The 27,355-nt window shown below is 42.4% G+C and overlaps 1 long non-coding RNA gene across 1 annotated transcript; it reads left to right on the top strand.

Annotated features, from left to right (window-relative positions):
- Positions 1-3,433: 3,433 nt before the first annotated feature.
- Positions 3,434-27,355, top strand: LOC123090716 (uncharacterized). Its single transcript, XR_006442545.1, has 5 exons — positions 3,434-3,974; positions 5,333-5,525; positions 5,633-5,849; positions 22,116-23,132; positions 24,577-27,355. It is a non-coding gene; the product is annotated as an uncharacterized lncRNA (long non-coding RNA).

Here is a 27,355-nt window from a genome sequence, read left to right as displayed (position 1 = left end):
ACATAGATTTCAGTGAAGACCAACTGGTTGTGATAGTTTCAGAAGTAACATATTTAAGGTGGTAAACACCCTATTCGCGGAGCGAGGTGGGACTAAACTTGTGGGCTGATCTTAGCAGTAGCGATTTTCTTAAAAGCGCGCTGCTGCTAACTTCTATAGCAGTAGCGCGGTTCAATATAGGGCGCTACTGCTATTTTCCTTTCAGCAGTAACACAGTTTGGTGCGCACGCGCTACTGCTATTTTCCTTTCAGCAGCGCGTTTTGCTCTCACACGCTGCTGCTAAATAGCAATAGCATCGTATTTTGAGGAGCGCTGCTGGTAAGATTCTGTGTATAGGCTTTTCCCTAGTAGTGCAAAGTGATCAGTAGCAAAGTAGTTTGATAGTTTTGATAGTAGTGACAACAGCAACAGTAACAGCAACAGTGGTAACAGTGATATTGTAGCAGTAACGATAGCAGTAACAATAGTAGTAACTTAGTAAGAACAATATAAGATAAATTCGTAGGCATTGGATCAGTGACTTGTTGGATGATATTCATCACGTGACAGTTATAACCTAGGGCGATACGACACTAGCTCGAGTTCATCGATATAGTGTAGGCATGCATTTTGTAAATAGTCATACATGCTTTATTAAAAGAACTTGCATGACATCTTTTGTCCTACTCCTACCCTCCCGTGGCAGCGGGGTCCATATTGGAAACTAAGGGATATTAAGGCCTCCTTTTAATAGAGAACCGGAACAAAGCATTAACACATAGTGAATACATGAACTCCTCAAACTACGGTCATCACCGATAGTGGGCCCGGTTGTTGTCACTTCGGGGTTGTCGGATCATAACATGTAGTAGGTGACTATAACTTACAAGATCGGATCTAACACATGGATGTAATGATGAATTCATAAACGGTTCAGATCTGAAATCATGGCACCCGGGTCCAAAGTGACAAGCATTAAGCATAGCAAAGTCATAGGAACATCAACCTAAGAACATAGTGGATACTAGGGATCAAGCCCTAACAAAACTAACTCGAATACATGATGAATCTCATCCAACTCCTAACCAACCAGCGAGCCTACGAAGGAATTACTCCCGGTGGGGAGCATCATGGAATTGGCGATGGAGATGGGTTGGTGATGACGAAGAACGAAGATCCCCTCTCCGGAGCCCCAAACAGACTCCAGATCTGCCCCCCCCCCCAAGGAAGAACAAGGCTTGGCGGTGGCTCCGTCTCGTGGACCACGATAATTCTTTCTTACTGATTTTTTTCTCCGAAAATAGGATTTATAGTGTCAGGGTTGAGGTCTGTGGGGCCACCAGGTGGGTACAACGCGCCCTGGTGGGTTGTGCCCACCCAGGGCCCCTCTCTGGTGGGTCTTGACTCCAAAAATCCCCTTTTATTCCATAAAAATTCCTCGCAAAGTTTCGTTCCATTCGAGAACTTTTATTTCTGCACAAAAACAACACCATGGTAGTTCTGCTGAAAACAGCGTCAGTCCGGGGTTAGTTTCATCCAAATCATGCAAATTAGAGTCCAAAACAAGAGGAAAAGCGTGATAAAAATTCGATACGTTGGAGACGTATCAAACATGTATAAGTCATGAAGAAAGCAGTAGCAATGAAACTATAACGATCATAATGCTAAGCTAACGGATGGGTCTTGTCCATCACATAATTCTCCTAATGATGTGATCCCGTTCATCAAATGACAACACATGTCTATGGTTAGGAAATATAACCATCTTTGATTAACGAGCTAGTCAAGTAGAGGCATACTAGGGACACTATGTTTTATCTATGTATTCACACATGTATTAAGTTTCCGGTTAATACAATTCTAGCATGAATAATAAACATTTATCATGAAATAAGGAAATAAATAATAACTTTATTATTGCCTCTTGGGCATATTTCCTTCACTTAGCTGCCGAGGAGTTATCTAAGCTATGAGCAACCATTGACAAGGAGGATGTTGTCCTCGCCAAACGATCAAAATCAACGTCATTTAAACCAACTGATGAAATGGTAAAATTTTAGTTTCACTCTGAGAATATGTCTAAAACGACCTCTATTGTAACTTGTCTTGATGCTCCACTGGATGAAGCACTACATGACTTTCTTCGCGAGAATTGGGACATCTTTGTCGGGCACCCTTTTGATGTGCTAGGTATCCCAAGAAACCTCGCGGAGCACAGTCTAAATATTATTGAGGGTTTCAAACCAGTTAAGCAAGCACTTCCTCGCTATGTCAAAGACCAACACATTCATGTATTGAGACTCACAAACCTTAACACCGATATTTATACTGAACCACAGTCATTCACTAATACACTCGTATATCATCATCTCATTATCACGAAAATATTGCAAGAAATCAAACATATCATACTCAATGATCTACACGTTAATGCAAGTTTTTAGGTATACCACCTTTGTATACCTATAATTTTTGGACTAATCATATAACTTGTGTGAATAGGACATCCCGCTGGGGAACACGAGTGAAAAATGCTAAAATAAAGTATGCGAGTGGTACAAGCAGTGAAAATTGCTAAAAAAAGTAAGCACGTGTGAGGGACCAAACATAGGACCTCCCGCCGATGAACGCGAGTGACTAGCCACTCGAGTTGATGAGCTTTAGTGTCTGATAGGCAGCGCAGACACATCAGAACTATGAGCAGCGATAGATGTAAACATTTTTGAATATTCAAAGGCATTTGTTTTTGGATTTTTTTTTAAACATGAATATTTTTAAAATTGTGACAATTTTTAAAAACCCAGACATTTTTAGATACCACGAATAATTTTTTGGAAATCTCAAAACCTTTTTGAATTTGTGAACATCTTCGAAATACTAGAACGTTTTTGGTAATTTCAAACAAATTTGGAAACACAAGCATTTTTTGAAACTCCATTTTTTTTCTAAAAGTGAATTTTTGGACCTGTGATTTGTTTCTAAAGATGAGAGCTTTTTGTGAACATTCAAACAAAATATGGAAACATGAATTATTCTTGAAAGAGTGAACTTTTTCTAAAGCAAGAACATAATTTCAAATTTTCGAACATTATTTGTAAACATGAGATTTTTGGAATAGCAAATAGTTTTCCAAATTCTGATCATTTTTAAGAAACTGTGAAAATAGAAACAAAAGTTGAAAAGAAGAAATAGAGAAAGGAATTTGATTTTTTGAAAACAAATAAAAGTAAAATAAAAAACAAAAAGGAAGAGGCTAGGAAAACTAGTCAAGGAGGATTAACAAAAAAGGAAAAAAAACCCAGAAAGAACCGTGAAGAAAAAAGAAATACGTTTCCTAGCTACTTGGGCTGGCCCATATGTGGTTTGCTCGCTGCAATGCAATGGGCCCCGGTCTCCGGTTCGGCTAGGAGGAAAACCCTATTTGCCGCTCGAGCAGAGCAAGGGATTTGGTCTACAGCTCGGAACAGCAAAGGGGTTTGGCTTTTAGATCCAAGCACGCCGCCGGCTTCAAAGACGTGGGGAGAGCTGTTTGGCGGCGGCGACTCGGGGAGTACGTGATCGACGGCGGCTGAGCATCTTCGGGTTCGGGAGTTGGAGAGGATTAGGGGGAGGCCGCGGCGGCGGCGGCGGCGCGGCGGGGCGCCGGGGGTCTCGGCATCCGACCTCAGGTCCAAGCTGCCGACGGAGGCTGGTTCGCCGCGAGCACGTTGAGAGCCTGAGGCGCCTGGACGACGGCTACCACAGCGATGGACGAGGAGGCGAGCCCGAGGCGGTGGGCGGCGGCGGATCCAGTCATGCTCCTTCTCGAATTCCCCGCCGTCGTGCTACCGAGGGCGTCTTCGCCCACATCTCCTCACGCCGGTGCGCATGGCGCCTCCTGCCGCTAGTTCCGCCTGCCGGTCGCGACGTGGAAAAAGAACAGAGCATGTGCTCGCGGCGGAGGATGCTCCCTCGCTGCCGCGGAACGCTCGCCTCGCCTGCCACCACGGACAAGGTAGACACCCTCCTACAGCATGATGTTGTTGCTTCCCAGCTGTTTGCCGTGTGATGCTCCTGCTTCCCACTGTTTGCCGCGTGCTGCTCTGCTGCTGCTACTGCTGCTAATTTGCCCCTCTGGAACTCACAAGGAAGATATAAAATTTGTGACTAAAGCATATTTGATCAGCTGTCCTGTTACAAAACATAGTTTTTTTTCTAGCATCAGGCAAAGAATCATAATGTGCACTCAGTTCACACAGCACACACTCTTTTTCTTTAGGTAAACATATACGGAAATTGTGATTTGAAAGGACTATCAATCTACATAAACCATGGCAAAGTTTCCTACATTTTTCGCTGCGGGTTCATTGAGGAGATTCAAGATACAATCTGCTGCTGCTAATTTGCTGTTAGTGCTGTTTTAAAGATGATGATGACAGATTACCACCATCAAGCATTTGCTAATGATGAGGTAGAAATTTTCTATAGTTGCTAGCCAATGGAAAAAGCAAATCAGCAAGAGTTCTACTTCTCATTAGATGAATGCCAGAAATGGATTATTTCTTTAGATTATCAACTTAGCACGTTGTGAAATACAACAATGTGTAGAATGTGAAGTTCAAAGAATGGCTGATCATTATGGACAGGCTCAGCTTGCACCATGTCACTTGATTCGTCTATTTAGGTGGTGATGTCAGAAGAAGGTAAATTGTTAGGTTTTCAAGTAGATTCTCATACGGTGTCTACCTGGGTATAGTTGGTGACATGTGTTATCAGTAGGTTCTCGTACGGTGGCCAGCTATCTGTTCCTGAACGGTTTGTGGCAAGATAGTGGGAAAACACATCAGTTGTTCCAGCACTTATGATGAATGTTGCCCTCCTGAGAAGTTGATCAGCTCTTCTTGGTCTGACTAATCTTTGGAGGTTTCTTCTGTTACGCCATAGGGCCTCGACTTGATTGGAAAATGATAGTGTATTCTATCATGGAGAAAAAAAACAAAAACACAGCTAGGTAATTAGTACCTAAAATACTGGCTCTGAATAGTCCGAATAGTTGATTTATTAACTAGCTATCCACTCTTTTGTGATCTTGCAACTAGTTGAATTTGGTGAATGTTATTTCTGTATGTAATTGGCATGTGCTAGTAGAATGTTACTCCCTCAGTTCACATATATAAGATGTTCTACCTTTTTCTCTGATTCAGATGTATATAGATGCATTTTAGTGTGCTTGTTCACTCATTTCAGTCCGTATGTTGTCCATATTGAAATATCCAAAACATCTTATATTTGTGAACAGAGGGAGTATTTCTTTATGTAATTGGCAAGCGCTGTTAGAAAGTGACAACAGAAATTTTCTTGCTATTGCGGCAGGCAACAAAATGGAGCTATCCTTTCCATTAGCATATTCCAGAAGGATCTATTTTGCACATAAAAGTGATGGCTTGGGCCTTCGGCACCATGGCGGCATCAGTTTGCACGTTGTCGCTCCACTTGTATTGCTGGTTGCAAAGTAAGGTGCGAACAGTCCATCGCCGTATGTTAGGTGGTGAAACTTAAGCACTATGTAAGCTCAACAACTTGCTTCCAGTACAAAGCACAAATTTGGCTGAGGTTTGTTCAGTGCAACCTGCTTCTCATTCCTAAGCATTAATGCTTCTAATGATATTGCAGATAATGAAAATTTCTCTAGCGTTGTGGGAGCTGCTGCTGTTGCATTTAAATCGGTTTGTCCAAACGATAGTCCGAGGCTCCAGCGGATGCAGTCGCAACCCCACCTCTAAGATCAGCTCACCACCCAACCAGTTACACTCAGTTATGTGACAGTTTTGATTCATTCTACAGAATTGTTGGAACTCTGGAATGACCAAATCTCAATTCTGCTTCAAAGGTAATGATTCTGTTTTATCAACCACCCTAAATTTGTCCACAACTGATGTTTACGACATGGTTATCTATTTCACACATTCTTATTCTATGTATATTGTGATTATATTTTCATTTCCTTAGTTGTGTTGCTGTTCACTTGACTGTTAAGTTTACGGTTATTTCCCCCGCAAAAAAAAAGGTATGGTCTTTTATTCCAAAAGAGAAAAGCATGTTTCTTTGTAGGAGACTAGCTGCTATATAGACTTGCATATTTTGTAATGTTCCTTTTACAAACATACGATGTTATAGAGTGTAGACTCGGGCCTAGACATCTAGCCAAACCTACCTATAGCATTTCTAAAACGATATAATTATAACGGTTACATGTAAATTACGTGTGTAGATTTATCCCTTTTTTTCATATGCCTTAGTAGATTCTAAACATATGGTGTGATGTATAAAAGTTTATGGTCAACGCTAGTTTAGTGTTTGGGTCAGATTATAATTTGAAAGTAGGGGTTAAAGTTTACAAGAAAAAAGCAGATTATTATTTGAGATTGATAAAGTACGACTATATCCCACCCGGTCTTGTTTCCATCAAAAGTGTGTCCCCACTTTGTTGAAGAATACACCTACCATTTTGGTAGTGGGCCTAACTCATCTCAGCGGTTTTGTTTGGGCCTCATTGCCCTAATACGCTAGTAATCGCCTCATTTCCCATATTTCCCTTAGTCTCTCTCCCAATCACTTCACTATCCAAGGAAGGGAATGCCAGCAGCCATGGCGACAATGTCCCCTTCGGCCATTCATGCCACTTGAGAGGATGAAGGCTCTGGTGATGTCACGCGAGAGACATCGGCGCAAGCGAGGTTGCCACCATCCTTGTTGCGATGACAATGCCACAACTGAGGGTAGAATGGGATGGTGGGTGACGGCATTGCGGAAGGAGGTGCCGACCACTCATTTGACCCAGGGAAGCAAAAATAATGTGCAATGTTTTAGTCCCGTACTGCTAATAAATAAGGATCTGGGTGAGAGAATCTAGAGTGGTGTGTGGTCTAGAAAAGGAGCAAGAGTGCACTCGAGCATGTTTAGGGGGAGGTATGTTCGGGGTGGAGGCCATAGGGGGGAGCTATGCCCCGCTGGATGACCATAAAGGGCGAGGGAGAATTCCTTCTTTTAAGTACAAAAGTATACTCCCTTTGTTCACTATTATGAGATGTTTTGGATATTTTAATATGAACTACGTACAGAAATGAGTGAACAAAACACACTAAAATGTGTCTATGTACACTTGATTCAGAAAAGTTAGAACATCTTGTAATCGTTAATGGAGGGAGTACTAGAGAATAAAATCCTTCCCTAGCTAATGGTGGATCAACAACACTGAGTCTGAAGAGATAGAGGAATTATTTAATCCTGCACACTGGAGCATATGAAGGAAGCATCGACACCAATATGCATGGTGAGCTATGTTGCACAGGGTCGTGCACAATACTAATAGCACCTGTACTCTTTGACAACAGAGGAGTAAGTGAGTGACAACACCTGTACTCTACATACTCTACAACAGAGGAGTAGGTGTAGTGATAGAAACAAAAAAAATCCTTAAGCTACCATCATATGCCTTTGTTGTCAAAAGAGCCATAGTTTGCAACTCAGCTTTGCACTAGAAGGGAAAAGCGCAATCGGTTTCTTTGTCTTCTAGGCAATGAGAAAACCATCAAGAAACACAGTAAGTAGAAAGGGACGTGCGAACTTGAGCATAGGAAGAAGAGAGACGGTGAGAGATATTTCCATAAAGATATTGTAGAACGGGGGGGGGGGATATGAAATGTCTGGACGAGTGACATCTAAATAGACAAGACTCCCAACAAGATGATGATAGCGTGTCAGATCAAACAAAGGTGGATGTTGAACCCCATGGGAGTGTCATGCCACTTGAGAGGATGAAGGCTCTAGCAACATCGTGCGAGAGGCATCGCTGCAAGCGAGTTTGCCACCATCCTAGCCACGACGAGAATGCCGTAGAGCATATAATGGAGGGTAGAGTAGGAAAGTGGAGCGAAGGTGCCGCAGGAGGAGGTGCACTCGAACGAGGGGCACGGCATTGCAGTCTGTTTCTTCTTTCGAGCGAGTGCCAGACAAATAGGCTCACAACAGAATGTCGATAAAGCGCCAGATCAAACAGTAGGTCAACATCAGTAGCAGGGAGGTGAACATTGAGCTCCATGGGAGTCTCAACATGCGCTCATCAGTAAGAGCAATGCGAGCAAGAAGATCCTAAATTATTATTTTTTGGCATGAAGGGACCTCAATCCCAAGAAAGTAGCAGAGAGGGCTAAGATAAAACATAAGAAACTGCATACTAAGACATGCCTTAACAAAGGCAATATACTCACGGTCTGCGTCAGTGACGATCATGTCATCAACATATAGAAGAAGAGTCCTACCAAGAGCAGAAAGGAGGACAAACAATGTCGGATCATGAGCACTCGATGAAAACCAGCAGTAGCCACCATAGAGGCAAAACGCTCAAACCAGGTGTGAGGGGCTTGCTTAGAGCCATAATGAGAGTGATGAAGACGAGAAAGCATGTCGTAAGGAGCAGCTCACCATTACGAAATGCATTCTTAACATCAAGCCTAGACACAGATCAGCCAGCTCACCATTACGAAATGCATTCTTAACATCAAGCCTAGACACGGATCAACGGCGAACAGAGGCCACAATAAGAAGTGTGCGAACAGTGGTGAGCAAAAGTCTCATCGTAATCAGGACCATGCTCCTGCTGAAAGCCATTACCCGCAACACGAGCTTTGTAACGCCCAAGAGAACCATTAGAGTGAGTCCTAACCTTGTAGACCCACCAAGTGATGAAACGAACACGAGGAGGAACATATACAATATCCCACGTGCCAATGCGCTCAAGAGCAGCAGTCTCCTCTGCCATCACAAGGTGCCATTTGGTATGAACAACACCACAATAAGTTGGCTCAAGAACAGCATCGCCAACGCTTGGAAGACCTAGGCGGTCAACATGCCAAAGCGGACGAGGACGCAAGCCATAAGTAGGCTCAGACGGGGAAGATGGCACATCGGTAGACGCATCCACAACACGTAGACGTCCTGTATAGAAATTAGGAAAAGATGGAAGAATATGAGTTGGAATCATCGGGATAAACTCAGGTGATGGAGACAAGGAAGCCACCGGTGATGAAGGTGTAGAATCATGATGGCGTTGGTTCTACAATAATTAGAGAAGCAGGAGCAGTACGACGATTGGATAAGGGCTCAATAGGAGTGGTAGGAGTGTCGGGAAAATTGTGGAAAGAGATATACTCCACTTAAAAGGCCGAAGAAGACGAACTCAACAAAAGTCATATCTTGAGAAATAGGCATCCGATGACCAACATGATCCCAACAATGATATCCCTTATGCTCATCGTTGTATCCTAAGAAGACACACTCAACAGACTGACAAGTCAGTTTGGTGCGTTCACGAGGCCGAGGGGCAAGAAGGACATAGCAAACACAACCAAATAATTGAAGCACCGAATAAACGATCAAATAAACGCTCGAAAGGAGCGTCACCCTGCAGAGCAGTGGATTGCTAAAGGTTGATGAGATAGATGGAAGTGGAGACAAACTCGACCCAGAAGTGCGACGGAAGAGATGCGGTGACCATAACTGACGAGTCGTCTCAAGAAGGTGACAATGGTTGCGCTCAGCCACACCATTTTGAGCATGAGCACCAGGATAAGAGAACCAAAGTCTGCTAAAAAGGATTCAACCAGAGTCATCATAGAACACATGAATAGGTGTAGAGAACACGTGAGATGGACCCCTGAGATGAACAAGGTCGGAAGGACGACGAGACACTGTCTCGCTATGAGTACAAGGTAATTGGACCGTGGATTAGAGACATCATCGGAGACGGATCGAAGAAGACCACGTTGAACTAAGGATGAGAGATAACAAGTGATCCAAGGGGATGATGTCAATCCTGAAAATAACTGGTAGACAAGGCAACAGAGGCAGAGACTGGCGATGGTGGCAGCAGAGGGACGTGATCCAGCATCCCATGTGCCTATGCACTCTTCGTACCCCACCGATTCGGCTTGGCGTTCTTTTCCTGTTTGCGGGTTGTGGGTCACGCACTTGATTAAGCACCCTAGGTTCTCCTACTGCGCCCTTGGCCTCGACGTTAGGTAGCGCCTGTTCTCGACTGTCCGAGCTCCTGCTCACCATTGGTGGTGCTCGAGCGTGCGGTTACGGTGTCGCACATAAAGGGAACACGGGATGTGGGATTGAGACAGTACTCATAGCAGCCTGCAACGAGGCAAAGAGTGCCCATCCAAACTGGCGGGGAGCAAAGGTGGGCACAAAGGTGAATGTTGACTTGGAGTCTCAACAGTGCGCTCATCAGTAAGAGCAGCACGAGCAAGAAGATTTTGGATATACTTCTCTTAGGAAATAAGGAACAATCTCAAGGAAGTAGGGAAGAGGACCAAGATTCAGCAGTGACCTTATCACTAAGAGCAGCACGAGCAAGAAGATCCTAAATGTACTTCTCTTGGGAAATAAAGAAGCCATCAGAGGTAGAAGAAACCTCAGTTTCAAGTAGTGAAATGGACCAAGATCAGACATTAAATCTATTCACTAAGACGAACCTTCAAAAAGGCAATGCACTCAAAGTTGTTGGTAGTGATGATCATGTCATCGACATATAGGAGCAAAGCTTGACCACAAGCTTAAGGATGGATATAAAGTGTAGGATGATGACCATTTGGCAAAAAATAGTTGCAGTCATTGCCGAGACAGAAAACCTCAAACCGTGCACGAGGGATAAAGGCATAGAGAGAGTGACAAATACGACAGATCATGCCATCAGGGGAAAATATCTATGTGGTGGCTACATGTAGACCTTCTCATGCAACTCACCATTAAGAAAGACATTCTTGACATCAAGCTAAGAGACAGACCAGTGGCGAGCAAGAAAAGAAGAGTGGTCACGTGGGCCATTTGAGAAAATGTCTTGTCGTAGTCATAGCCATGTTCCTATCGAAAGCCACAAGTCACAAGACGAGCTTTGTAAGGCAAGGAACCATCAAAGTCTAGATCTTGTAGACCCACTTACAGTATACAAGTGATGGCTTGAGCATGAGGAGGAAGGGAAATGAGATCCCATGTGCCGGTGTGTTCAAGAGCAGCAATCTCTTCTGCCATCGCATGTTGCCGTTGTGTGAACATGGTATCACAGTAAGTTGTATTGAGAAGAGCAGCGCCAGAACACCCATAGTGATCAATAGGTGGAAGCGGGCAAGCGCAGAAGCTAGGTTGAGCTGGAGGTAGTGCGTTTCCAACAGAAGGAGACATGGAGATGGCTCATCGAAAGATGACGCATCAGAATAATCCACTTCATGCGGACGACTAGTGTAGTAAAGAAGAGGATGCGGGAGAATCACGGGGGAAGTCTTAGGGGACGAATGAGGTGGGGAAGCCGCAGGTGATGATGACGTGGGGTCTACAACAGTAGTACAGGGAGACACATTGGAATGGATGTAGGAGGGCAAAACATGAGTGATAGGTGTATCAGGAAACGTTAGGAAAGAAATATCCTCAATGGGAGAGGCTGAAGGAGAGGATGGACGTGGATAGAAAGGACGATACTCGTCAAAAGTCACACCCTGAGGAATGCGCATTCGCGGATCGATAGGATCCCAATACACGAAGCGCTCAGTAGCCATGAGAACGACCAAACAAACACTCGAGTGGAATGTCACCTTGCAGAGCAAGGAAGGCTGACTGTTGACAAGGTAGGTGGAAGTAGAAACAACCTCAACCCAAAAGTGAGGTGAAAGAGAGGTGTTGATCTTCAGTGCACAAGCCGCTTCAAGAAGTTGATGATGCTTACGATCAGCAAACCATTCTGAGCATTTGGACCACGACATGAGAACTGAGAAAGTGTGCCCTGCTCAGCAAGGAATCTGCACATCAAATGATAGATGAACTCGCAAGCAAAATCTTCATGGAAGACATAATTAGGAGCGGAAAACCCGGCATGAAGCATGGGGGCAAACATACTGATAGATAAGACCTTACTACAAGAAAAGCATACAATATATCCATGCTTGTCGAGAGAAAACATCTATAAAGATAATATAGTGGCGATGGCCTCTTTTTGAGGCAAAGGGAGCTCGACCACAAACATCAAAATGAAGATAAAAGTAATTAAACCTGTTTGCTAAGCCAAACCAGTCAAGCTCCTAGAGGACCTGGAAGTTACAACGACGATGGCCAACACTAAGTAAAGCATCCATCTGAGGATCCTAATATGAACAAGAGTTAAACTAAAGAATGACTGTACGACCAAAGTCGACAATCTGACCACCTAAAATGAGCTACATGGGCCAAGGAATATGAGCAAAAGAATAACATGAAAAGATGAAGTAGTAAGAGTGCCTCGACTGTCGACTTGGAGGGAAGTTCCGTCAGCAGTAAGCACATGAACATGAGAATCTGAAGGTCGAATAGCTGACAAACTCGAAGAGTCATAAACTATTTGAAAATACGTCCAGTACCAAGGGTCCATAGAGGTGTACTTGGTTGTGTAAAAGTGGTCACTCGGTACTAGAAAAATTAGTAGCAAAACCTATTGATGGAGAACCCAAAGAATTAGCTAGTAGACATGGAAGTCGCCTAATCTCCAGTGTAGTCATTGTCTCAACTGAAGAGGTTGCCGAAGAAGTATTGTGCGATGAAACTAGAAGTAGCAAGTAGGTGCTCTGTTAAAGATCAAACACCCAAAAGTATTTCTCGTTCTTTTTTGTTTAGTTTAATTTGGTTTTTGATTGCTTTCTTTTGTGTTCCTTTGTTTTTTTGCTTCCTATTGTTTGTTTGTTGTTTGCTTTTAAAAGAAACCCTCCTTTCGTTCTTTTGGTGTTTTGAAGTTCTTTCAGAAAACAACAGAAATATTTCTTCATTCTCTTTGCTTTTTCTTTGGAAGTTTATTTGATTGCCTCTTCGTTAAAACTTTGGAAATCTTTTATCTTTGCGTTCTTTTTCGCCTTTGAGAAAAATCAAATATTCTAAATTATTTTTGTTATGTTTCTCTGAGTTCTTTGCATTCTATGTTTCAGAAAATTCAAAAATATTTCACTTTCGTTGTTCTTTTGTTTTCTTTTGGTTGTTCTTTTTGACTTTTCATTGTTGTTTTCTTTTTGTTGTTTCTTTCGTCTTTGTGTTTAAATTGCAAAACCCAAATTTTCCAAAAAGATTTTTTGTTTGGATCTTGTTGAGTCCAAGTGTGTAGTGTTTTTTTACTTCCCATTGTTTCTTTTGTTTGTGTGTTGTTTGCTTCTGAAAGAAACCCAAAAAGATTTCTTTTTTCCTTTCGTTCTTTTGAAGTACTTTGAGAAAACAACAAAGATATTTCTTCGTTTTTTTGCTATTTCTTTGGAAGTTTATATGATTTCGTCTTTGCTGAAACTTCAGAAATCTTTCATTTGTGCTTCTTTTTGCGTTCTTGTTTGCCTTCTTTGAGAAAAGAAAAAAAATCCAAAAATATTTCTGAAATGTTTCTTTGAGATCATTTTTGCCTTTTATGTTTCAGAAAATCCAAAAATATTTCTCTTTTGTTGTTCTTCTGTTTTCCATTGTTTTCTTTTGGTTGTTCTTTTTGGCTTTTCTCTGCCGTTTTATTTTTGTCGTTTCTTTCGTCTTTGTGTTTAAGTTGCAAAACCCAAACATTCCAAATAGATTTCTCGTTTGCGTCTTATTGAGTCTTAATTGTTTTCCTTTGGTTATTCTTTTTGGCTTTTCTTTGTTGTTTTCTTTTTTTTCATTTCTTCCGTTATGTATTTAAGTTGTAAAACCCAAACATTCTAGAAAGGTTCTTGTTTGCGTTTTATTGATTCTTAGTTGTTTGAAATGTTCTTTTGCTTCCTATTTTTTCTTTTGTTTGTTTGTTGTTTGCATTTAAAAGAAACCCAAAATGATTTCTTTATCTTATTATTCTTTTGATGTTATTTGAGGAAACCACAAAATATTTTCTCATTCTTTTTGCTTTTTCTTTGGATGTTTATTTGATGGCCTCTTTGTTGAAACTTTGAAAATTCTTTATCTCTGCTTCTCTTTGCCTTCTTTGAGAAAAACCAAAAATTCCAAATCATTTCTGTGTGTTTCTCTTAGTTCTTCTTTGCCTTTTATTTTTTAGAAAATCCAAAAATCTTTCTCTTTCGTTTATCTTTTGTTTTTTCTTTGTTTTCTTTTGATTGTTCTTGGTTTTTTTGGTGTTTTCCTTTTGTTGTTGAATTCGTCTTTGTGTTTAAGTTGCAGACGTTCAAAAAGAAGTTGCAAAACCCAAAAATTCCTCAAAGATTTCTCGTTTGAGTCTTAAATGTTTGTAGTGTTTTTTTGCTTCCTATTGTTTCTTTTGTTTTTTGTTCCTTGCTTTTAAAAGACCCAAAAAGTTTTTTTTGTCCTTTTGTAGTTTTGTTCGTTTGAAGTTCTTTGGGAAAATAATAATATATTTCTTTGTTCTTTTTGCTTTTTCTTTGGATGTTTATTTGATTTCCACTTTGTTGAAACTTTGGAAATCTTTTATCTTTGCTTCTCTTTGCATTCTTGTTTGCCTTATTTGAGAAAAAACAAAATTCCAAAATTAGTTCTGTTGTGTTTCTCTGAGTTCTTTGCCTTTTATGTTTCAGAAAATCCAAAAATATTTCTCTTTGGTTGTTCTTTTGTTTTCCTTTGTTCTTTTTGGCTTTTTCTGTTGTTTCCTTTTTGCCGTTTCTTTTGTCTTTGCGTTTATTTAAGTTGTAGAAGTTAAAAATTCCAAAAATATTTCTCGTCTTAAGTGTTGAAGTGAACGAATTTCTGGTTGGCTCTTATGTACTTTATTGTTGAACTAATGAAAAGACCAAAAATATTTTCCTCGTCTTCTCTTTTGTACAAATTGTCCAGTAGTAAAATCTTCAAAACCTATCGATGGAGAACCAAAAGAAGCAGCTAGCAGACACTGAAGTCACGTAATCTCGAGTGTAGTGAGGGGCTCAACTGAAGAGGTTGACGAAGAAGCACAAGGCTATGAATAAAAACTAAAAGAAGTAGGTGTCGGAGTCGTGTAATCTCTGTTCCTCCTCGATCCGGTTTGGCGTCCTTCCCCTGATTGCAGGTTTTGTGCCACGGACTTGATGTTGCATCCCATGTTCCTTTTGGTGGCCCTTGGCCCTGGTGGTAGGTAGCGTCATGCACACATCCTGTGGGTTAGACTAATGTTGAGGAAATCGTTAACTGGTAACTGCTCGCTCAGCTTGGGAGTAGCGATTAATCATTGAATCGGTTTATTAACTGGATTAATCGGTCAACCACTGATTGGTGGAATTTTCAACTCAACGGAAGCAAATTTTGTATGGAGGGAAAATCTACATTGCAAATAGGAGGTAAATGGCACAATTTTCTTTTCTCAATAGATCACAAACATGTATACAACAACAATCATCCATGTGGGCATCAAAAGTCATCAACAAACATGTATACAACATTTTTTGCTACTTTCTGCCTGTGTCGCAACTCTGAGAGATGGTAGCCACACGATGACGACAAATAGAGGGAAGGTGACGGCCTCCGCGCTGGGCATCTGAACGGGTCGGTTGCCGGAGGTGATAGGTCATGGAGGGGAAGTAGTGGTGTGTAGAGGGAGAAGAGGAAGCGGCGACACACGGGTAGGAGGGGAAGTGGCAGCACGCCGACGAGGACCTGGTCAGTCACCATCTAGGTCGGGAGGGGATGAGAGGAGCAGGAGGGGTTCTAAACCGTACCTATTTAGGAGTGGGAGGGTTTATGGGCCAAATAATTAGGCTTTGTTTGCCCACAAGTTAACAGGCCAGCAGTGATTAATCAGCTTGACAACAGATTAGTCGGTCTAATCGACCTGGCAAGTTAACGCGATGAGTATGTGTTATTTGAGTTGGTCACCCGATGAGTAGCGATTAACTGGCCAATTAACTGATTAATCGGGTGAATTCTTGAACAACTGGTTAGACATTGCGGTGCCGACTGCCCCTGCTCTTGCTTCGCCGATAGGTGGTGCTTGAGCATTCGGCTATGGCGCCCACCAGGGGAACACAGGTTGTGGGATCGAGACAGCGACAGAGCAACCTGTAGCCAGACAAAGGATGCTCAATCGGACTGACAGGGAGCAGAGCGTGCGCTAGGGGTGTGGAGGGGTGAAAAAGCCGCCAGGAGCGGACCGCCGCCGCCATTTAGCTTTTGGACCTGGAGTTGAGCGGTGAGGGGATGGCGACAGGGGAAGCGAGGAAAGCCGAAAGGGGGCACCAAGAGGAGAAAGGCAGCGTCCACCCTACGCTTGTGCGTTAGCCGCGACGGCGGGCGATTGTGGGCAGATGTGGTGTCTGCACGTGGATCTACTACTCGGGATGACATGACATGCTTGTTGAGTGAGGTGTCACAACTATTGGGCCGTGTGGGTGGGTTTGGAGAGTGTGTGTTGTGCTCCGGTTAAGCCTTCATGAAGAAGCGGACCAAGTGTAAATCAAAAGGCACATATATTGTTAAAAAGAGAGAAAAGGATCCGAATCCGCCCCGAGGACGAGCTCAAACCTTAGGGTTTAAAAAGAAAAAGTAAAGCTCTCTTTACTTCAATCAAAAAAGGTAGGTCATAACACAGATTGAATTAGACCTTACTCAATCACTCATCGCTGGAAAAAGTAGAGCGATTTCCTTGCAAAAACACACGAGCGAGATATTCTTCCTTAACAGGGATCTCAATTGCGGGAAGAAGTACAAAGGGCAAAGGCAGAAGTGGAAGGGTGAAACTCCTCTATCGGGGAAAGACAGAGCCTCATCATTGGAAAGATTGACAACTTAACGGTCTGAAAAACTATTCAAAGAGTGACTTTTAAGCCCCACTGGTTCGCTTTATTTTCAACGGACATTTCCTCCCCCATCAGCAGCTTCATTACCTGCTAAGTATGGAAGGGTAGTAAAAAGCACTCACATGGGAGTGTCAACAGTGACCTTATCACTAAGAGCATCACAAGTAAGAAGATACTAAATGTACTTCTCTTTGGGAAATAAAGAAGCCATCAGAGGCAGAAGAAACCTCAATTCCAAGAAAGTAGTGAAGAGGACCAATATCAAACATAAAAACTATTCACTAAGACAAGCCTTCAAAAAGGCAAATGCACTTAGAGTTGTTGGCAGTGATGGTCATGTCATCGACATATAGAAGCAATGTTCGACCTTGGGATGAAAGATGGATTTACAGTGTAGATCATGAGCATTTGGCAAAAACTAGTCGCATTCATTGCTGAAACAGAACACTCAAATCGGATGATACGGGCTAAAGGCATAGAGATAGCGACGAAGACGTCAGATTGTGCCATTAGAAAAAGGATATCTAGGTGGTGGCTACATGTAGACCTTCTCATGCAACTCACGATTAAGAAAGACATTCTTGACATCAAGCTGAGAGACAGATCAATGGCGAACAAATATCACAGCGAGAAGTGTGAGGAGTGGTCATGTGGGCCATATGAGCAAATGTTTCATCTTAGTCATAGCCATGATCCTGTTGAAAGCCACGGGTCACGAGACGAGCTTTCTTACGCAAGAGAACCATCAGAGTCTAAATCTTCTAGACTCACTTACAAGATACAAGTGATGGGATGAGCATAGGGAGGAAGGGAAATGAGATCCCATGTGCCAGTGCGTTCAAGAGCAGCAATCTCCTCTGCCATCACATGTCACCATTCGGGATGAGCATGGTGTCACGGTATGTCGTATTGAGAAGAGCAGTGCTAGAATACCCATATCGATCAATATGTGGAAGCGGGCGAGTGTAGAAGCCATAAGTAGGTTGAGCTAGAGGCGGTGCATTGCCAACAGAAGGAGATATAATAGTCGAGGGAGATGGCTCATGGAAAGATGACACATTAGAAGAATCCGCAAGATGCAGACGACTAGTGTAGTAAAGAAGAGGATTGGGGGGAATCATCGGGGAAGTCTTAGGGAATGAACGAGGTGGGGAAGCCGCATGTGACGATGATGTGGGGTCTACGATAGTAGTACAAGAAGACACATTGGAATGGAAGAGGGCAATACGTGAGTGATAGGGCGCATCAACACCATTATGGTTGGTGAGTTCATGCTTTTCAAGGTCGTGCGCAATATTGATAGCATTTGTACTGTCTGACAAGGGAGGAGTAGGTCTAGTGACAAAAACATCAAAATCCTCAAGCAACCATCGTAACCAAGTCACCTCTATTGTCAACAAAGGTATAGCTTGCGACTCAGCCTTTGCACTTAAATTGAAAAACGCAGTCTGTTTCTTTGTCTTTTGGGCAATGAGAAAACCATCAAGAAAACACAGTAAGTACAAAGGGACGAGCGAACTTGTGCATAGGAATAAGAGAGACGGTGAGAGGTAGTTCTACAAAGATATTGTAGAACTTTAAATTTAGAATGAGAACGTGATATGAAATATCTGGACGAGTGACATCTAAATACAAGACTCCCAACAAGATGACGGTAGCGCGTTAGATCAACAAAGGCTCATTGTCAGAAGCACAAAGATGGACGTTGAGCTCTATGGAGTGTCAATAGTGACTATCACTAAGAGCAGCACGAGCAAGAAGATACTGAATGAATTCTCTTAGGAAATAAAGAAGCCATCAGAGGTAGAATAAACCTCAATTCCAAGGAAGTAACAAAGAGGACCAATAGTAGACATAAAAACTACTCATAGTTGTTGGCAGTGATGATCATGTCATCAACATATAGAAGCAAAGTTTGACCCTGAGAAGATGCTATAAAGTGCAGATCATAAGCATTTGGCAAAAACTAGTTGCAGTCATCGCTGAGACAAACACTCAAACTGGACACGAGAGGCTAAAGGCATAGAGAGAGCGACAAAGACGGTAGATCGTGCCATCAGAAAAAAAAATATCTAGGTGGTGGCTACATGTATACCTTCTCATGCAACTCACCATTAAGAAAGACATTCTTGACATCAAGCTGAGAGACAGACTAGTGGCGAACAAATATACAAGAGAAGTGCGCGAAGAGTGGTCATGTGAACCATATGAGCAAATGTCTCATCGTAGTCATAGCCATCTTCATGTTGAAAGCCACGGTCACAAGACGAGCTTTCTAACACAAGAGAACCATTAGAGTCTAAATCTTGTAGACCTACTTACAATATACAAGTGACGGGATGAGCATGGGAGGAAGGAAAATGAGATCCCACGTGTCGGTGTGTTCAATAGCAGCAATCTCCTTTGCCATCACATGTTGATGTTCTGGATGAACATGGCGTCACGGTAAGTCGTATTGAGAAGAGCAATGCTAGAATACCAATAGCAATCAATAAGCGGCAGCGGGCGAGCGTAGAAGCCATAAGTAGGTTGAGCTGGAGGAGGTGCGTTGTCAACAAAAGGAGACAGTAGTTGAGGGAGACAGCTCATTGCAAGATGACGCATCAGAAGAATTCACAAGATGTGGACGACTAGTTTAGTAAAGAAGAGGATGAGGATGAATCACCTGGGAAGCCTTAGGCGACGAACCAGAGTCATCATAGAACACACAAATAGGTGTAGAGAACTGAGTGTGAACCATGGCAGCAAAAGGCTTATAAGACCTCACTACAAGAAGAAATAAAGTATATCCAGGTGTGTAGAGAGAAGTTACTACCAGAGGTAAAGGGAGATGAACCCCTGAGATGAACAAGGTCGGAAGGACGAAGAGACACTGTCTCGCTATGAGTATAAGGTAATTGGACCGTGGATTAGAGACATCATCGGGACGGATCGAATAAGACCACGTCGAACTAAGGATGAGAGATAACAAGTGATCCAAGGGGATGATGCCAATCCTGAAAATAACTGGTAGACAAGGCAACAGAGGCAGAGACTGGCGATGGTGGCAGCAGAGGGACTTGATCCAGCATCCCACGTGCCTATGCACTCTTCGTACCCCATCGATCCGGCTTGGCGTTCTTTTCCTGTTTGCGGGTTGTGGGTCACGCACTTGATTAAGCACCCCAGGTTCTCCTACTGCGCCCTTGGCCTCGACTTTAGGTAGCGCCTGTCCTCGGCTCGTCCCGTGCATAAACCAGGTACGCGTCGACTGTTCGAGCTCCTGCTCACCATCGGTGGTGCTCGAGCGTGCGGTTATGGTGTCACACATAAAGGGAACACGGGATGTGGGATTGAGACAGTAGTACTCATAGCAGCCTGCAACAAGGCAAAGAATGCCCATCCAGACTGGCAGGGAGCAAAGGTGGGCACAAAGGTGAACGTTGACTCGGAGTCTCAATAGTGCGCTCATCAGTAAGAGCAGCACGAGCAAGAAGATTTTGGATATACTTCTCTTAGGAAATAAGGAACAATCTCAAGGAAGTAGCGAAGAGGACCAAGATTCAGCAGTGACCTTATCACTAAGAGCAGCACGAGCAAGAAGATCCTAAATGTACTTCTCTTGAAAAATAAAGAAGCCATCCAAGGTAGAAGAAACCTCAGTTCCAAGTAGTGAAAGGGACCAAGATCAGACATTAAATATATTCACTAAGACGAGCCTTCAAAAAGTGCGCCCTACTCAGCAAGGAATCCGCACAATAAATGATTGATAAACTCGCAAGCAAAATCTGCATGGAAGACACATATAGGAGTGGAAAATTGGGTATGAAGCATGACAACAAACTTCTTACTGATAGGTAAAACCTCACTAGAAGAAAAGCATAAAATATGTCCATGTGTGTCGAGAGAAATCATCTATAAAGATAATATAGTAGCGATGTCCTCCTTTTGAGGCAAAGGGATCTGGACCCCAAACATCAAAGTGAACAAGATCAAAAGGACGATGAGACACAATCTCGCTATGAGGATGATGTAACTTAACTTGTTTGCTAAGCCGACAAATTGACAGCCTAAAAGACACCGCCAGAGACAGATCCAAGAAGACCATGTCGAAGTAAGGATGAGAGACTAGAGCCACACAAGTGACCAAGACGATGATTCCAAAAGAGCCGGTAAACAAAGTAACCGAGGCAGAGAGACTGGCGGCGGTGGCAGCAAAGGAAAGGTTAAGCTAGATAAGCACCCAGAGGACATGGGAATTACAACGTCGAGGACCAACACCAAGTAGAGCATCCGCGTGAGGATTCTAATCAGAACATGAACATGAGAATCGGGAGGTCGAATGGCTGACAAACTGGAAGGATCGTAAGCTATATGAAAATACATCCAGTACCAAGGATCCATGGAGATGTACCTGGTTGTGTAAAAAGTGGTCACTCGGTACAAGAAAAGTTAGTAGCAAAACCTGTTGATGTTGAACCAAAAGAAGCCGCTAGTAGATACTAAAGTCACCTAACCTTCGGTGTAGTCAGGGTCTCAGCTGAAGAGGTTGACAAAGAAGTACTGGGCAACAAAGATATTTCCTTGTTCGTTTTGCTTTTTCTTTGGAAGTGTATTTTGTTGCCTCTTTGTTGAAACTTTGAAAATATTTTATCTTTGCTTGTCTTTACATTCTTGTTTGCCTTCGAGAAAAACAAAAAAAAGGGCAACCTGGTGCATGTAGCTCCCGCTTGCGCAGGGTCCAGGGAAGGGTCCGACCACTTTGGGTCTATAGTACGCAGCCTTTCCCTACATTTCTGTAAGAGGCTGTTTCCAGGACTTGAACCCATGACCTCATGGTCTCAAGGCAGCAGCTTTACCACTGCGCCAAGGCTCCTTCGAGAAAAACAAAAATTCCAAAATTATTTTTGTTGTGTTTTTTTAAGTTCTTTGCCTTTTATCTTTTCGAAAATCCAAAAACATTTCTCTTTTGTTGTTCGTTTGTTTTCCTTGTTTTCTTTTGGTTGTTCTTTTGGCTTTTCTTTGCTATTTTCTTTTCATCGTTTCTTTTGTCTTTGTGTTTAACTTGCAAAACCCAAAAATTCCAAAAAGATTTCTCTCGACGAGGTGGAGAGGTTTGGTTTCTGTTCATGGCTGCTTTGATTCGTTACGGTCAACTGTTATTTTCATTTGGTCAGATCTTCTTGAATGTGGTGTTGAACTACTCATCAACCTAGAACTTCGTGATTGTTTGGATGATATAATCCCTTCTCGATTCAGCTTCTTCATTTGCACAGTACTCCCTCTGTAAACTAATATAAGAGCATTTAGAATACTAAAGTAGTGATCTAAATGCTCTTATATTGTTTACAGAGGGGGTACAATTTAGTCCATGATTATTCTTACTTGGATTGTTGGTGGTTCTCCAGAAATTGGGATTATATTATTTGCTGCATGGCCATCATCTTTTTGGTTCAGTTTTGGTGTGGACCAGTTGGTTATTGGGTGAACAAATTTTACAAGTAAGGAGTAACATTTTTCACTCAACCTTGATATGAGAAGTGTTAGTTTCATGTTTCATACTACTGCCCTATTTGGTTGATTCAGATAGTTCAGTACCTCTACTTGGTGCAATTGGACACCAGTACCTTTTTGTGTGTGTTCAAAGCTAGTTAAAACTATGGAACTTAAATATACGAATCAGTTGATTAATCTCTTTCAAACCTTACCTGAGAAAATTGTGATTTCTGTTTGGTTTAGCCTGTGAACAAAATTCAGGTTCCTACAATTTTAAATTAATCTAGTTTCTGCATGTGAGCTGTATTGTTTTCAGGTTTTGTACATGACTTGTATTATTGGTCTTGTTATTTTTTATGTTGTAAAAGTCTGAGATTTAGATTGTTGATCTGCTTCCTACCGATCTCTTTGTCACGAAATGTATTGGTGGTGTTTAATCTGTTTTGCACAATGCACAGATGTTGGTGTCCGTAGTGCTTACTACATGAACATGATATTTGGAGTCTTACTTTAGTGGAGTGCCAATCTGATCATGCTTGGAAAAGGGATATCATTGATAGGTTTTGTTAGCCTGGGGCTTGTCTGAAACTGTTGTAGTCCTGTAAATACAAAAGTAAAAAGTGTTGAATGGGAACAGCAGTAGGTGTCATTGTCATCTGGATTTATCAGTCTGTAGTGTACACCTGGTAAAAGATGGTCTGAACTCTGAAGCTAGTAGAAACTACTGGTTCCACATTTCTTTTCTTGATTCAGATAATTCAGTTCGTTCATTTCGTAACATTTTGCCGCTAGTACAAACTACTGAACGCAGGCCATCGCTGCCACGCCCGTGCCGCCCCGCCTCTTCCGACTCTGGCGTCAGGTCGGCGGCAACCGGCGGAGGTCTGACCACGACAGTAACAACGATGGAAACTGTACAATCTCAGAATGTAAGTCCTTTCTCTCGACTCCCCTCCTGAAATTTGGCGTGTTACTTTCTTGATCATGGATTCATGGTGCTGATATCCTGATACAGAGAAGCTCAACAGCAAAAATGGTCAATGGGTAATAAGCCTTGTTTTTTGCCTTGCTGTTGGCTGCAGCAGCTCATGCGGTGAACTTATTCAGCACGTGGACTTTGAATCAATAAGGCTGATTGGATTGAAATGAATTTGAATCAGGAATAGGATATAGTGTAGGCTTAGCCTTGGACAATATATGCAGCTCGTGTATTTCTACAGGTAGTCCTAACTTTTATTAACCTGTACAGTCCTAACTCCAATATATACTTGGATTCTGTAGAGCAACGATAACTCGTCTGCCTACTAATTCTGCTCCCGTAACAACGCTTTGCTGTAATTATGCATATCAAGTGCTCCACATACATAGTATTCTGGATGGTACTATATTTCCTGGACCTTTTTCCCCGATTTATAATGATCTAAAATGGTGTGCATATTAGGTTTTAAATGGACGAAATGGAATTCTTTTTGGATGGATATAGCATGGTCTACCTGAGAAGGAAGTATTCATGTGCGACAGAAAAAGCTGCTTTTTTGTGCCTTTTGGTTTTGTGGGCTCTTTTGCAGTTGCAGGGACAGAGGCACTAAGCATCTTAGTTTAAAAATGTATCTTGTTTGTGTAGTTGCAGGGTTTCGTCCTTTGGTTTTAACTATCTGAACGCAGTGCAGATTTTAAGTAAAAATAACACCCGCATGATATAGATAATGGCTTCATTGGAAAAACATTGTAACCCTGTATATGATTTATTTTATATCCTGCATGTTCTAATATTAACAGTTTTGAGTCGGTGCAGATTAGTTCATAAGACGCAGTATGCATTAGTGTTATCTTGAAAGAATGTGAAATTGTTATGCTTTGTACTGCAGGCCCTAGTTGCTGCTCCTTGGAAAATAACCTTAATGCTCAATTGAAGTCCTTCAAGTTACTGGTTGCCAATCTGTAATGTTAAAGATAATAAATAAAAGTTGGGCATGCTATTAGAGCTTCAACCACTTGGAAAAACATCTGAAACACAGAGTCTGTCAAATAGTATAGCACCTGTTTAAGGCTAGTTGTGCGCTACTTTGGTGAGATTACATGGGTTAGAATCTGGCACATACAATTTGCCCTTCTGTTCTTGCATCAACTATCAGCTCTTGCAACACCACACATTTTGATCACTGTTTCACGTCTACTTTTACTCCTTTTAAGTTTTGAAAAAAACCATGGTTCAATTAGTTTTAGGTTAGGAATCTATGAAACACTTAGACATTAATTTAAAGGCTGATTACGGAAGGCGCTACTCTTTTAAAGACTGGGAGCCTTATGCATAGCGGAGCACTGCTAACATGTGTTTTGATGATGTTCATCACTAAACATTTGACTTTGCAGGCTTGTGGTCAGCTTCACTGGTTTCAAACAATGGCGGAACGCTTGGCTTCGATATTTGGTACAGAGAAAGATAAGGTCAACTGTCCATTTTACTTCAAGATTGGAGCTTTTCTTCATGGCGATCACTGCTCTCGCATCCATAACAGGCCAACCATGAACATGTATCAGCGCCCTGATATGATTACCCCTGGTCACACGATCCTTGGAAATTAAGCATCTCTCCCGTGGTGCAGCACCAACTCAGGACTGAGGCTTCTGATTTGGTTGGCTTACTTGCTATCTGACATGGTCACAGTCTACGCTCTTGGCCCACTTTCACTGCATAAAAGTGTCTGGAGAAATGCACAGGTTTTCGTTTATCTGGATGCCTTTCCTTCTCATTCATCTTGGTGGGCAAGATACTACCATCACTACTTTCTCCATTGAGGACAATGAGTTATGGCTGAGGCACATGCTCAATCTACTGACCTAAATTGGCTTGGCCTTGTACGTGTTTTGGAAGTTATCAGCACACAGCCAGTTTCTGATCCCAGCCATGTTTGTCTTCATGGCTGGAATCGTCAAGTATGTGGAGCGGACATAGGCTCTGAAGTGCGCAAGCCGAAATGCCCTCAGGGGTGATGATTCTACTTAATGTGAAAACAAGTCAGTTTCCAGCTGGAATTGGACTATGTGACAGTTGTGAATTATGCTTTATCTAGCGCACCAGGTGTCAGAAATCTATTTGTTGGTCGCAAGCTTGCTAAAATGGAAGGTAACATACAGAGAGCATTTTACTGCTGGTACTGTTTTTCAAATACCAGCAGACAGTGGCGGAGCCAGCCTGTTCCAGGAGCCGGGTCAAGGTCTATGGACGGTGATGTTGCCTAGCATTTGCCTCAGCAATTAGCAGTACTACCCATGGTCTTATAGTATTGTTTAATGGAGACTAGCCGGAGCAGCCCGGCAGCCGCTCCGGGTCGCCGGGAGCTAGCTCCGCCCCTGCCAGCAGATGGGCAGCATATATTCAAAATTCTGGAGATTGAGCTAGGGATGATGTATGACAATCTGTACACCAAGGCAACTAGGAAAGGGTGGTTCGAACATGGCTTAGGGCTGTACTCCAATGTCTCACTCACATTTCACTGGTAGTTGCTTTTGTGCTCTTCCTTGTGGGTGGCAAGCAAGGTTTTACAGTGGAGTTATTGTTGCAATAACCTATGCATTGTTCATCGGAGCGTTCTGCATTGAAGTTTGTGCTGACTTCTTGATGGTGATGATGTCTCCATGTACATGGGCATTCTTGGAATCCTGTAAGTGCCGGAGAGTTGCCCGTGTGGCTTGGTCTGTTTTCATGAGCCTACAGCCAGAGTCAAGGCTGTGGTCGTCAAATTCCATGGGGCAATACAGTTTTCTCAATTCCTGTTTCTCTGAGTCTATCATGGGGAAAATGATGAATCTGGTAGGAGCCAAGGAGATCTGGTGCAACTTCTGGCATACCAAGAACGTTCAGATCACGGCAGAGATCAAGAATGTCATCTTTGAAACTAAGCATCATCCTGGGTCACTTAGCGGTGGTACAAGCCCGCCTTGGTCCAGCATTGGACACAATACACAGAAACCCTTTGAGGAGGCTATCCTATTCCTACATGTCTACACAGACATATTCCTGCACCGGTACAAGAATCCCTCGGGGACTAGCCGCAACATCATGGAGAAGAAGCATCAGCTTATGGATACATGCAGGGGGAATATCTGAATACATGATTTACCATGGACATCAGCAACATAGGCGATGTACTGAAGGAAGCTTCGGAGAGCGTGGCCAACGCTAGTGCTATTGGTTGCACAAAGATAACTACCACGGTGCATTCTATCAATTTTCAAGAAGCTGTTCAGAGAAGATATATCCTTAAAGGCCCATACCAACTCTGTCACCGTTATTTTCTGGCAGGGGAAATGCCAATTGAAAAACGCTTCGTCAGCCTTAGTTGACACTGTTGGTGCAATCGGATTAAATATAGTTTTTAAAAGGATGGCACATATTTGCTTTGTCTGTTATTTGTTTAAAAAGAAGGGGAGAATTGTGAGGGCTGGAAGTTCTGCTAGAGGATGTACAAATGAAATAGATTTGACTTCTTTGAAAGTCATGTGGGCGGTATAGCAAGTTTTTATAATCGGGCTCAAGAGAAATGCAACTAGTTTGTTAAACTCAGAACATCAATCCTCAGTTTGTTTACGCGACCTAATCAGATCAAAGTCCTTGGAGTCCCACAAAGCCACAATAAGTCATAAACATACGAAGAAAAGTACTACCATGGCGGCTGAGATAAATAACAGCAGATCACTGATTCATGGAAAAGCGGCGTTCAGGCAGGGTAGTCAGCTTGGTGCGATGGGTTCAGCCACCACCCACGTTAGTTTTTTACGGTGAGAAGTGAACTCTTTAAGTTCACAAATTCCCGGCAGTAAGGTGGACATGTGAGAAAAATGGTTTGGCTTTCGTTGATTCCATTTCTATCCGTGCTTCCATTTAGGATACCTATGGCTTGGTCTGACCAATAGTACTCTTAACTTCTTATTTCTAGTCACTTCAAATTTTCTAAAGGAATTACAATGTACTTTAATCTGTTCCAGTTTTGATTTTACAGATGGAGAACTAAAAAGGGAGACTTAATTGGCCTATATAGCGTAGCATGAAAAACTCTGGTCCAATATGATCTTCCATGTTAAGCGCTAGATCAAGACATTATGAGGATAATTGAAAATACGTGCACTAGAGATAGCATTTAAGCAAACT

The sequence above is a fragment of the Triticum aestivum genome, chromosome 4B (genome assembly GCF_018294505.1).
Source record: "Triticum aestivum cultivar Chinese Spring chromosome 4B, IWGSC CS RefSeq v2.1, whole genome shotgun sequence".
NCBI lineage: Eukaryota > Viridiplantae > Streptophyta > Magnoliopsida > Poales > Poaceae > Triticum > Triticum aestivum.
Note: the sequence above shows the minus strand (reverse complement) of the source record. Positions and strands in the feature narration are given on the sequence as shown.